The 13,013-nt window shown below is 42.6% G+C and overlaps 1 protein-coding gene across 1 annotated transcript in view; it reads right to left on the bottom strand.

Annotated features, from left to right (window-relative positions):
• JAK1 (Janus kinase 1) overlaps positions 1–12,197 on the bottom strand; it is a 65,143-nt gene extending 52,946 nt beyond the window's left edge. Inside the window, exon 1 of the mRNA XM_062580937.1 lies at positions 12,100–12,197. The gene's annotated coding sequence lies outside the window, so the exon portion shown is untranslated. The remainder of the gene's footprint in view (positions 1–12,099) is intronic.
• Positions 12,198–13,013: the final 816 nt, after the last annotated feature.

The following is a 13,013-nucleotide window of genomic DNA, read 5'->3' as shown; positions in this document are numbered from 1 at the left end:
CAGTTCCACCTTTACATTGTTCCAGTCCTTTTATCGGGTTGAAGTCTTAAGCAGAAAACATTCTCAACATTTGTCAAAGAAGCTCATGCATGATTTTAAGTGCATGATAGCTACAGTTAGATCCCTAAGGCTCATTTTCTGTTTTGTTACCAAGCTACTCAAAAGCATCTGTTTGCTTCCAAGAAGCTCCTATAGCCTGACTTTATGGTGTTTAGAGTACAATTAATCTCTTAATATTAATCTTTCGAGATCATGAAAGTCTAGCAGAACAACAACATTCTTGTGAACAAGTTCACCTGAAATTAAGAGAAATGCAGAGAGTCCTTTGCACAAGATCACTATGAGCAGAATTCAATTCCCTACAAAGAAGATAGATATGCGTGTTACTATTTTGTTGCCAATCATAATGAGGAATGCCAAGTAAACTCAGATTCAAGCGGATACTCAGAAGAAACAAACTGCTCTATACTCTTCATGTTTCTTTAATGCTACTAGAAGACTTGATTTACTAAGCATTAAACAAATCAGACATACCAGGTCACTTCTCCCCGCACCTCCACCCCCCGGGCAAGAAATTGAGAGCTAACAGATTGTGACCAGAAGTCTCTGAAATCTGGGTAAAGGAGAATGGAAAAGGAATTTCTTAAGGCTTCTTTAAACTTTGTTTCTGCTAACTGTTATCACATATTTAACTTAAATGAAAAAAAACTTTTCAAAGACTTGCCCTGTCATTTTAGTTAAGAACTACTGAAATTTAACTGAGAACTATGGAAGCCAAAAAACCTTTTTTTAAATTTTTGTAGTTTCTTTTCCGTTTACTATAACAACAGAGCAAACAGATGTGGCAAGGGGAGCATATCATTTCTCTTTAACAGTAACTAATAAGAAATGGCTTGTTACTGGAATATCTATCATATACTTTGTTTTTAGTCTGGCAAAAATTCCAGTTACAGAATTCTGGGTTTTATTCTGAAATAAACTTATTTTTATTTATAAATTAAAAGTACACACATCAAGGTGATAGTTCCATTAAATCACAATTTCTGTGTCAGAACTGTTTGGTGCAGAAAGTAAAAGAGCATACAAAGTAGGTGCTATTTATTTTCTTAAGCATAACAGGCTATAGCATTATCAGAAAAACATTATGAAGATTACATTCTGGTTTTCTTTGCTATTATGTTATGCAAAGAAAACCACAGTAATCTTCATAAGTCCAGTGCCTTTGACTTAGAACAAGATCATAGCTATAAAAGCATTAACATGCAAAATAAAAAGAGTAGAGTAAAACTACTGAAAAATTAACCATATGGTTTCCCACCCTTAAATTACTCTTGCTTATACATGAAAAAAAAAAACAAACAAGGTGGGTTTTTTTCCATTTGTTTGTTTTCTCCTCAAATCATAGCTTCTGGAAATGAACAGGATCAAACACAAACCATACCAGAAAGATATACCTCAGCTGTGAGCTCAGAAAGCTTGATATGGATATGCAAAAGTCAAGACAGAATTCCACAATAGCATTTCTAAATCATCATTTTATTGTAAGGTATTCAATAAAGAAAATCTAACACACTGAGGTTCTTCATAAGGTTCTTCAGTATTTGACTTACCAGATCAAATTCCCAATAAGGTATCTTCTTCTACCCCTTTGAAGGGTATTTTCTAGCTCCTCTTTAATTAGGGGTGAGACTAGGACAGAAGCAGAAGGCAAATTGCCTCACTCTAGCACACTTTTATAAAGCTCCTCAAGCATGGTGCCTGCTCCTCTACAGATGTATGCTACTTTACCTAGCTGCCCACAAGAACAGTTTGGCTTTGAAGTCCTGAAAAGTGATCTCTATTAACGTTATACTTTGTCTTAAGCCTTTTGCTGGGGTTTAGCAAATTAAGTGCAAGTATTTGTGGGCTGTGCCTTCTGGGTGAGAAGGCGTCCTGCAAGCTGCTCTGCAAAAAACAGCGCAGCAGCTTACAGGACACCATTGCCTTGTTTTTCTTTTCTCTCTCTCTCTCTTTTTTTTAAACAAGATCAGAATCCACATGAATCTTCATGCCTGTTGATTAAGCTATTCTCAAATTTTTCTCTCTTTGAAACTACATAATGATAGATTTTAAAAACTCTTCAAATGCTCTCGAAAAGCTGGTCTCCACTCTTACAACTGCTTTTAAAAAACTTCTAAACCACGTCTAAGAAAGAAGACTTCCCTAGAAAGTATAATTCAGTTATTTAGTAAAATAAGAAGTTTGAACCAAAAAACTGTCTCAAATAGAAGAAACATGCTACCCCCTAGCTATGCACTCATCCTCCTTAAGTCTAAAATATCTTCAAATATTTTCAAAATAGTTTTTCTACCTACATCTCTACACTAGTCTGAACTACTAAGGAGGATACTAATAACTTACCTATGCTCTGTGTACTAAAATATTTTTTTAAATTACATTGGCCAGGAGCAGATATCTATTATATAGACAGCAGAGCCCACTGAAGATGTTACTGCTTACTTACTGGTGGTTTACAGCCTGCAGCTTTGCTGGCAAAAAAAAGGAAGTGTATATGGTTCAGCTGCAGAGAGACGAGGGAGGGCAGTAACTTCCAGCAGAAAGGGAGCAGTAAACATCTGAAGCTGTTTCTAAAGCACATATATACATATATGCAAACTGCCTTAGCCTTGATTGTGAAACCCATACTGTTTAAGTTGCTTTAAAAATGTAAGCTGAAATTATGTGTTAAGTCTTATTTTTAGCTGGAGCTGTGCAGAAAAGTTGTAGTTCTAAAATAAGCCTTTGCCAGCTTCAGTGAAATTATCAAAAAGAAACAGTGGTTTCCATCTCAGCTGTATTTTAAAGGCTGTGCTCACCACAAAGCTTGGCACCAATGAATTTCTTAAAGTGTATAATTCTTTAGCTTCACTGATGTGCACTGATTTGTCTATGCTAAACTGAACTTGCTTGGAAAACTAACACTAAAATATAAACGGGAATTAACAGTATATATGCAGATAACAAGTATAGAAGTAACTGCTAGTTAAATTTCATTAACCAGTTAAGTAACAAAGACATGACGGATAGAAAAAAGTCCTAAGTAACTTCTTTATCAGAGACAGCACGAAACAATCACAAAGAGCAAAACGAGCCAGTGCCAGCAAAAGAGGTGAAACTAAAGCATCACCCAGATTTGCCTCCCTAAAGAGCCAAAGCCATATGATAGATTTATGGGCTGGCGGGGCCTGCCCTTGCCATACAAAATTAATTCTCCAAATGTACAGAGCAAGAGGGTGGCATGAAGTGCTTCTCTACACGCTAAATGACGTGTGAAACCTTCAGTAAACACTGTGACGCAAGTGAATTTGAGAGGACTTTCACGTATGCTGGGCTATCTGAAGTTAAACTGCTTCCACTTCAAAGCATACTAGTATTTCTTAAGCAGATTTTTCACAACACAAAGCATTCAAGTTAACACATCCCTGTGGAAAGTATGGGTGGGAGCTGACGAGAAGTCTTCTAAGTAGGAACAGGTATCCATCAGTGTGCTAGTTGCACAACTGGAAGAGGTGACATGTTATAACAAGAGTATGTTAAGATAGTACTGCTATGATTGGCAACATGAAACCATGGCCTCGCTTATACCCCTGCAGCACTGAACTTCCCTGCTCCTCCCTGCAGACATACCACAAGCTAAGAGAAAAGAAAAAAAAAGAAAAAAGAAAGCTAGCTGATGAATCAAGAGGAAAAAGAGCCAACCTGTAAGAGTACAGTGTGATTAAAAACCTGAAGACACAAAACACCTTGTTTTTATTGCAAGGTAGACTTTCAATGAATACTGAAGACAAACAGTTATTCTGTACAAAGCTAACACAGCTGGCATCTTAGGTTTCATTGTTTCAAGCTGTGTTCACATACACTGGGAATTCAGGATTTAAAAGGTGCCTTTTTTTTTTTTTCTAAATAAAGTGAGTCCTTTGTTTGTTGATATACTTTGCTCATATGGATTTAACTTGCCTGAGTTGTAAGTCACATGTGCAGGAAGCTGAAGTGACTACAGAACCTGGAACATTCTTTTTAACTTGGCAGAAGACAGTTACGTTACAAAAATGATGCTTTCTTTAACCAGCTCTCTCCAGAGATCCCTTCACTTCCCAACTGTGTTTTTATGGTGAATTCAAACCCATTCTCTCCTATATTAATCAATGCCATAAATTATTGCCAAAGTAAGTGCTGATATACAGCGTGCAAGGCGTTTGTTTTTGGAGAGGCTTGGTGATAAAATGTAGTTCCAAATCCACAGATTGACATGCTTACGCCAGTGACTTGCATCCTACATAGAGACTTGTTCTGAATCATCAAGGAACAGAACTTCTGCCTCTCTTTCACGATGGCAAAGACACAATAGTGTTAATAGGAGTAGAAATTTCCTTGTCAGTGAGCAGATGAGTGTGATATCCATTTTTGGTAAGGTCATTTTTTTCTGACCTATAAGTATTTTACAGAATCTGGATGAACTCTAACTGTTCTCTGTCTTTCAGAGACTTTCTGAAAACCCATACATAGCAGTCAAATAAAATACAATTAAGCTATTCTCTGCCTAGGGCAGGGCACTGATGTTTCTAAAAGAAAAACACTTTGTAACTAAGTCATGATGTCATACCAGTATTTCAGAAGAATCTGGTGTCCATTACAGCCTGCAGACCATTCTAATGACCCTCAGCATTAGAAGTGGTGGAAGGGAGCAAGGTTTGGAATTGCAACGATTACTTTACTAATGAAGTCAAAGGCATCTATCTTGCTTCAGCTTAAGTCCTTGAGGTAGAGAATGCCATGAACTGGGAGGGAGGAAAAAAGATTAGATCTTGATTTAACGGGATTACAACTACCTGAAGTTTCCCCTAGAAAATGTCCTAACCCAGAAGTTCCTCAAATGGTGGGAATATAAAGTAAAGACAATGTGGTCTGCTTAGCCACCATAGCCAAATGCAACGCTCTAGGACCAGGAAAGGGGAACACAGGGCACACCTGAATAACCAGAACGCATCAGAACACTCAGTTGTTCTGGGACAATCAAGCAAAAAAATTAACCGAGTTTGAGTTCCTAGGGTGATGGCAGAGACGGAAGATTGCATCCACGGTTACACACAGAAAGGAAGTGACCCTTTGTGTTGTTCTGGTGCATATACTCTAAAAGCATCCAAAAACCTGAAAAGGCTGCAAAAAAGTGCAAAAAAAAATCCACACAAGATGAGCTCATCAAAAGGCTTGATTTAATGTAAGCACCATCATGGGAAAAAGGCTGCACATACTAAATGGATCTTTAGTGGAAAAATAAGAAATGGAGGGCAGAAGATGAAAGCATTCAAAAAGAAGATTAATACAATGCAACAGAAAACAATGGAAAAAAAAACAAATGACAACCACATTTATCATCCTCTGTTTTCAGACAAGAACAGATAATTCCTGTAGAGCAGAGTGCTCTACGGTACACTTCACGGAGCTATAAAAAGGGACAACAGTAGCTCACTCATACAGGTCAGGCTATCTGTTTTAACTGGCTGGTTCCTCTTGAACTTTTAAACTCTCTAAATACATGGGCTCCGACAATTTCAAAGTTATTAGTGTCTGTTTTGCTGTACTTTGAGGAAAACTGAAATACAGAAGCATTCAGAAAGTGAAAGGTTATTTCTTGTGCATCAGCAGTAAACATGAAAAACCTGGAGCATACATGAAAACTGTATAAAGTAAATTGCAAGAGTCAGCTTGTAATTGTTGCTGATCAAAATCTGCGAACTGAGGATGACCATTCTTTCCTTCCACGCAGACTACCAACTTCAGATGTGACACAGAAGTGACTGAAATACACCGGGTTCATTTACAACGGCAACGCCGTGGCTTGCCATCTTAGGGACAAACAGCAACCCATGCAAAACAGCAGATTACAATATGAAAGGATGAGCCCAAAACAACACTTGAGCTAGATGGTACCTCTCGCATCTTTTATTCTTTTTTTAAGCAACTAATGCCCCACAGACTAATGTGACTTTAACCAAAAAATCTGTTTTCAATTTGTTGTTAAACTAGTAAGTAAAATTCAGAGCAGTGAAAAGACAGAGCTACTTGTGGATAGCAAGCAACAGGAAGTTATTTAGACTGCGCAGGTGCCGAGGTTTTTATGTTTGTTCTGTTTAATGTCTTGCTTTCTGCCGCTAACATCTCAAAATGAGTACAAAAGCCAGTTCTGCCAAATTCATTTCCTGCAAAACTGCATCCAAATAAAAATGAATTTCTTGAACGTGTTCCCTGTCTTCCCTCTCCTCTGTTCCCTTTCCAAGTCACAGATCTACTACAATCTGCTTCATTTTCCTTAGCTGACAAAACTAAAAGGCTTACATCTTTTCTTCCTTCTGACAAAAGGGATGTGAAGTTGCTCCCAGAACTGCTGTCTCCAGCCCAACCTTAGGCATGGTAGTTCTCACAGCAGTGTTAAGAGGTTGTAATGGTGGGAATCTTAAAGCAAGGGGGAAGAGTGTGGTGACCACAAAACTTGCAACGCCAAGAGCCACAGAGGCATGAAAGTGTGACTCAGTACGTGTGGAGTGTGGAATAACTCTCAGTCAAAAATCTGATACCAGAGAACACCCTTTATCTAGGGCACAATAGTACTTTGCTTGTCAAAAGCTCAATTTAAAATATACAGTGTCCTATATTTCAGGCCTCAAGGATGAGCAGCTGTCAGATCTGGTTTTCTCTGGCATTCCTGCTAATCCAAAAACAAACCACTAAGAAAGGAGGGAGAGGGAGGCAAACACTTACAGACTTGGGAAAAAAAAAAAAAAAAAAAAAAAAAAAACACTTTTTGCTTTACAAATTAACTCCGATCCCAGAATAAAGTGTAACACTAACAGGCTCTGCAGAAGACCATGAGCCAATAGTTCTGGTATGTCAAAGCCTTAAGTCTTCAGACCCTTTTATCTTACTCTACAAGCACCTACATAAACAAAAAGCTTCAAAGCTCTTCAGCAGAGAGCTGTTGGCATTCCTTCATTTCATGTACCAGGAAAAGAGAAGTACTTGTGAGACTAACTCAGGAGGTTCTCTCTCATTTGAGATAGCGGCCACTGAAATAGAGATCTATAAGAAGTCAGCAAGCCATTTCCATAGGAGGAAGTAACAAATGTCAGTAGCACTCATTCTTCCTTTACAACCAAAAAACATTCAATATTTTCACCTGCAAGCAGCTGTTTGCCATGCCACTTGGGAGTTATTCAAGGAAGGCAATTACTGCTGAACAGGAATTTTTTCCTGTTCACAACACCAAGAGTCAATATTATCTCAATCTCAGCCTCCAGCCAGCCAAAATTAAGCAGTTTAAAAGATCTAATTAGAGCTGGAAGATCAACAAACTCATTTCAATAAAATATGCACCACATTGAAGAGTAATTATTAAGACTACCACTAATTAAATAGCTCATCGCCCTGTTAAGTTCTAAATAGGCTGCCTGATAGGCAATCCAGACTGCTCCATCTTAGAATAGCTGGAGACAGGAGACAAAGCTTGCAAGGAGCAGTTTAAACAGCACCTAGTCTCCAAAACTGCTAACGGCTTGCACTATAGCATGCACAACAAGTCGGGGTCTCTCCCAGATCCGTGCTATAAAAAAGGTGCATTCCTCAAACTGTGGCAGGCAAACCTCCCTTCAGAAGTTTTCTACCAGACATATAAATAGCAGTTATTTCTTAGTTTTTTTTGTTCAAAGGGAGTTAAGGCTTTGAGGATTTTTTTTTTTTTTTGGGGGGGGGGGGTGAGAAAATTATGCATTTCCAGGACAAGAGTAGGAGAAGAAATGTGCTGAAGGCATAAATGGGTGGTCTGACCCGAGTCAGGTAGCGGTTCAGTGACCCAATCAAGATTAAAGCAAAGGACTCGCAACTCACCCCAAGACCTAACAACCCACTGAAGGCTGCATGACATAGACCAACTCTGTACTTTCCTGAACCCCTCCTTCAGTTCACCCATAAACCTAAGTCCTGACTCAAGGTAAATCTTACATGCTTCATAAGTCAGAGAAAGGCCTTTTTGGTGCAGCATTAAATATTGATTTTATTCAGTTTAACAGTAGACCTTCTTTAGGTAACAGACTTGGTTCAAAGGAGCAGAATGCCAATACTTCACAGAACAAAGCTGTACACATATCAAAATAAATCCACGTATCAAGTATGTGGATTTATTACAGATGGGTTTCTCTAAACCAGTCACAGTGTAGAGCTCTTTCTTTCCTAGCAAGCCCTTTTTGCTACTTTGGAAGCTTGCAAGCTAGACCAAAACACCTGTGACTTGGTATTTCAGGAACACTGAGCCACTTACTCCAATGCAAATGATCTTTCTGTTCTTCGGTAGCTATTAGTGCACTTCCTTAGAATCTTAACTCTAACTATAGGCAGGTTCCTCCATAAACTTAATCTTCAGTTTGATTACTTGCAAGCTTCCAGTTCTTTTCCTTTTATTTTATCTGTTTTCACATACTGCAAGAAAAATCTAACAGAACAGTTTTACGTGGCAGCTATTCTAAAGTGCTAAGTACAAATAATCATGATCACATAACATGCAGAGAACTATATGTCACTGCTGATATCAAATGATTCATACACTGTCAGAGGGCAGTAAAAGGTAACAGGATGCAAAGTAAGAGAGAGAGGCTACACTCCTCCAAGCAGAAGCTCTTCTGCCAGTCTCCTGCAGCTCTGTTTCTGTCAGTTACAAAACTTAAGTCAGCTGGGAGGGGAGGGGGGGGATTATTTTAGTCAGTAAGTCTTTCAACTATCCTGGTCATGAACAAGGAAATGTTAAGATCTGTTCCTTAAAAATCCACCTGTTCTAAAAGGGCCAGAACTTCAAAAAAACCCACTAAATCACACTTCCTCACTCCCCTCCCCCAATTTTCCAATTTCAATCAAGAGTAATTTAATTCAAGTTACCCAAGAGAACCACCACCAACTTTATAACTATATAACCTAGTACTTTTTTTTAATATTTTGGTTCTTTGGACACCCCAGGTGAATGGGGAAAATGCAGAACATTAGATGGCATACCTAAAGTGCTGTTAAAGACATCAAGTGACCAAAATAATCTTTCCCTGATCTGTCACTTCATGCATTGTAGTGATATTTTAACAATAAATGAAATTTACAGTTCAGCTGCCAAACACCCCAAATGTTCTGCTGATATTCCGCTTTCCTTCTTGATGAGGTTTAAACATTTCTGTTTCATCCAACTAGCAAAAGTGGTGTTGGTCCTTGAAAAAACTTCTTCGAGAAAGTAGGCTACAAGCACTAATTGACTGAATCAGGCACTGAACACTAAACGCAATTTTCTATCAATTTCACAAGTATTTGCTATTATCAATACCTGAAATCTAATTGCATCCTAAGTACTTTAGAGATTCAGAGCAACTGAGTGTTTACAGGAATAATGCCTCATCTTTAAGAAATTGCAAACTTCAGCTACAAAATACAACCTGAGAGCTGCCAGTTCATCATTCATGAGGGTAACATTATTTTACCATTTTAACTACTAGTGGACATGAGACAACTCAGAAACCAAGACCATACTCAGTCTAAGATTTGGTCTAAGCATGATTTCTGGTTCATGGGTTCTTTTAATGACTATTTACATATCTGAATACAAATCAGTCTTAAGAGGTTGCTGTTAGACATACAAGTTTTAACTTTTCAAAATAATCCAAACACTCTTCATGTAAACACACAGACCAGCTCTTTCTTGTGCAATCAATGCCCAACAGAGCTTACAGATTCAAGGGTTCTCTATTTGGTTTTGAGCTGTATTTTGAACCTCTCTTGCTTGTACCATGTCAGGCAGCAGCAAGATACCAAGAAACCTGAGGCCTGTTCTGACGGGGGCAGGGTCGGGTGGGGGGGGGGAGAAAAAAATAAAAGAAGTGTTTCATCTCTAAGTCAGAGAAGGATGGGAAGGTATGTAGTGGGAAATAGGTGAGCAGGCATCACCATCAGAATACTGCCTAAGAAAATGAAGATTTTTTTCCCCTTCTGGGCAAGACAGGGAAGTTTGTTTTTGCAGATTCAGGTTTTTTATTTGCAAGACTAAAGTATGCTAGAAGTGTCAGTCTAAAGCTACCAAATGAGTGTCACAATAAACCCTGAATTACTTCCAGTCCCTCAAGACATGAGGTAAAGGAGCTAAAGTAATTTTAAATTGTGGACTCTATGTAAGAAAAATTGAGTTACAAAGGTGCGTTGATCTCATTCCAGCGACCCAGCTAAGCTGCATTTTCACTTTCTGCTTTGAAATTCACAAGTTCACTTTCCAAAGCTTTTATATTAGATTTTCCTCTACAGATTTTGCTTCCCATTTTTTTTTTAATAACTCATTGGGCAGATGTATGAATTTGCACATACGAAAACCACGTAGTCATGAACAGTTCTATATTTAAAGAATCATTTGCTCAGATAAAGCTAGTTCAAAATTAAACATGAAAGACTTTTTTCCATGCAGAAGCTTCCAAAAGTTAGTGAAGTTAAGTTTGCTGAAGAGTACAAACACAGAACTGAACAAATCTAAGTCACTCACTCTGGCTACCCAGAGATTTTTCACCTAATACTCCCCAAAGGGCAAACGCTTGCAGTTTTGCTCTGTAAAGCATAGTAAGTTCTCTGTTCCACTGAGTTTGGGGTCAAATGCCTTGCAGATACATAAAGGCATCTGAATCATTAATAATATATTTACAGAAATGCTTCTAAAATCTACCTGTGATCACTGCATAATTTTTAACGCTGCAAATGACATGAAGAGCCTGATCCGATCTGTTGTTCTTTAAGACTTAGCAGCACATTCCTAATCTGCTTCGTATCTCAAAGCACCTGCCATACAATGTCACCTAGCACAAACCGAGTTCAAGGTGCAACTTCCTGCATGTTTTAAAAACAAGAGCTAGAAGGAAATGCCTACCACTCACCGTATATGGTCAAATAGAACAACACACGCTCTGCCCCGGTGGTTAAAGAGGTACCAGTGTACATACATTTCTACTCAAGAATAATATCTCAAACCAACTTTTGCAAGCAAGAGTTAAGCTGAATTAACTGGAGACTAAATTTAAACATTGAAGCAGCTTTGAAAATTGTTTTTCGTCCTCACTAGCTTTCTCAGACAGAACTTACCTGCCCTGAGCTAGACCCTTGTATTTCTGCGTAGGCAGAGCGATCCCCCCGGCAGCCAAGCTCCCCCCTCCACGACCCTCCATCCAAGCGCAGGACTCGACACCCAGCTAAGCCGCGCGGAGTCCCAGCTCTCCCGCCGCACTGAGCGGCTGCCGTGTCACCTTTATGTCTTAACCTACATGTTTTAGCACCGGGGCTGACATATCTCCCATTTTTATTTCCTCGTTCTCCTCATACGTGAGCCTCCTAGGTGTATTTTGAAAATCCCGACTCACGAGGATTATCCAACTAACACAGCAATCGCTTTTTTCCCCCTGCTTAGAATTATATGGGGTTTTTGTTTATAATGTATTTAAGGCGTTTGGAGAAGCCGCAAAGTCACGCACAACTTGCCAGCTGACAATCGTCCTGCTTCACATCCCGCTTGTCCCTTCAGCTAACGCGTATCCAAGGGAGAGGCAGCGCGCACGACGGCACGAACCTCCCCGGGGGAAAGGGGCACTACGCGGCGCTTCGGGAAAGGCCCGGGGAAGCGTCGCCACCCCCGAGCGACGGCGGACTAGAGGCCGGGTCCTCCCCGCTCCCCCGCGCCCCTAACCGGCGGGACCGGGCCGCGGCCAGCGGCGCCGCGGGGAAGCCGGGAACCCCCCGTGAGCTACGGGGGGAAGCCGCGCCGCGCCGCGCGCCTCCGGGGATTTCACTCCGCCACGACTCGCTCACCGCCCCCAGCGCCGGGCCCGGGCCGTCCTCCTCGCGCCCGCTTCCCGCGGCCGCCGCCGAGGGGAGCGGGCCGCCTCCGCCAGCCCCGCGCCGGGGAACCCCCGCCGCCGCCATGTCGCGGGGCGCCCGCGGCCTCCGCGCCGCGCCCGGAGCCCTCCCGCCCCGCTCTTCCTTCCCTCCCGCCACGGCTCCACTCACCGCTCCCGTGGTGGCGAGGCGGGCGGAGGGCGGCCGGGCGGCTCAGCCGCTGCCCCGCATGGCCGCAGGGCGCGAGGGGCGCTGCCGGGGTCGGCGCGGCGCGGACGGCTGCGGAGCCGGCGGCGGCCCCGGCTCTACGGCGGCGGCCTCGGCTCTACGGCGGCGGCCGCCAGCGGAGCATGCGCTGGGCCGGGCCGCGGCGCGCCCGGGGGCGGCGCCTGGCTGCCGCCCGCCCCGAGGAGGGGGACGCGGCGGCGGGGGCGGCTCGCGTCGCGCCGACTTCCCGCCCTGAGGGGAGGGAGCTTCGGGGGGTCAGTGGCGGCGGGGGGCAGGGGGGAGCCGCCATTTCGTGCCTCAGGGCACGGGGGGGGGGGGGTCGTCTCTTCGCGCCCCGAGGGGAAGGAGACTTCAGGGAGTTAATGGCGGCGGGGGGCTGCCCTGAAGCGGGAGCGCCTCGAGGGGGTAATGGCGGCAGTGAGAGGGGGCGGGGAGAGCCGCCATTTCGTGCCCGAGGGGAGAGGGGGCCGCTCTTTCCCACTCCGAGGGCAGGGCGCCTCGGGGTGGGGGGAGTTAAGGGGCAGGAGGGAGGCGCCATTTTGTGCCTGCGGGGGGAGGGGGGGTCACTGCCTCACACTCTTAGGGGAGGGCGCCGAGGGGCGGATGGCAGCGGGGCTGGGGAAGAGCCGCTGTCTGTCACCAGTCGAAGATGAAGAGATTGTTAAGAGCTGCATCATTATTTTTGCTGCTTCCCGCACTGAAGAAACAGCTGTCGGCTTCCTGCAGGTGTTCAGCGTTCAGCCTGGCTGCGATAGAGCCATCGCAGAGGTGATGGAGGCTCTTCAGAAACTCCGCAGGCCACAGCCGTTGTGCAGATGGGTTCCTTCAAACTCTTTGAAAATAAAAGCGAGACAGAA

This window comes from Rhea pennata, chromosome 8, assembly GCF_028389875.1.
Source record: "Rhea pennata isolate bPtePen1 chromosome 8, bPtePen1.pri, whole genome shotgun sequence".
NCBI lineage: Eukaryota > Metazoa > Chordata > Aves > Rheiformes > Rheidae > Rhea > Rhea pennata.
This window is presented reverse-complemented; position numbering and strand designations above follow the sequence as displayed.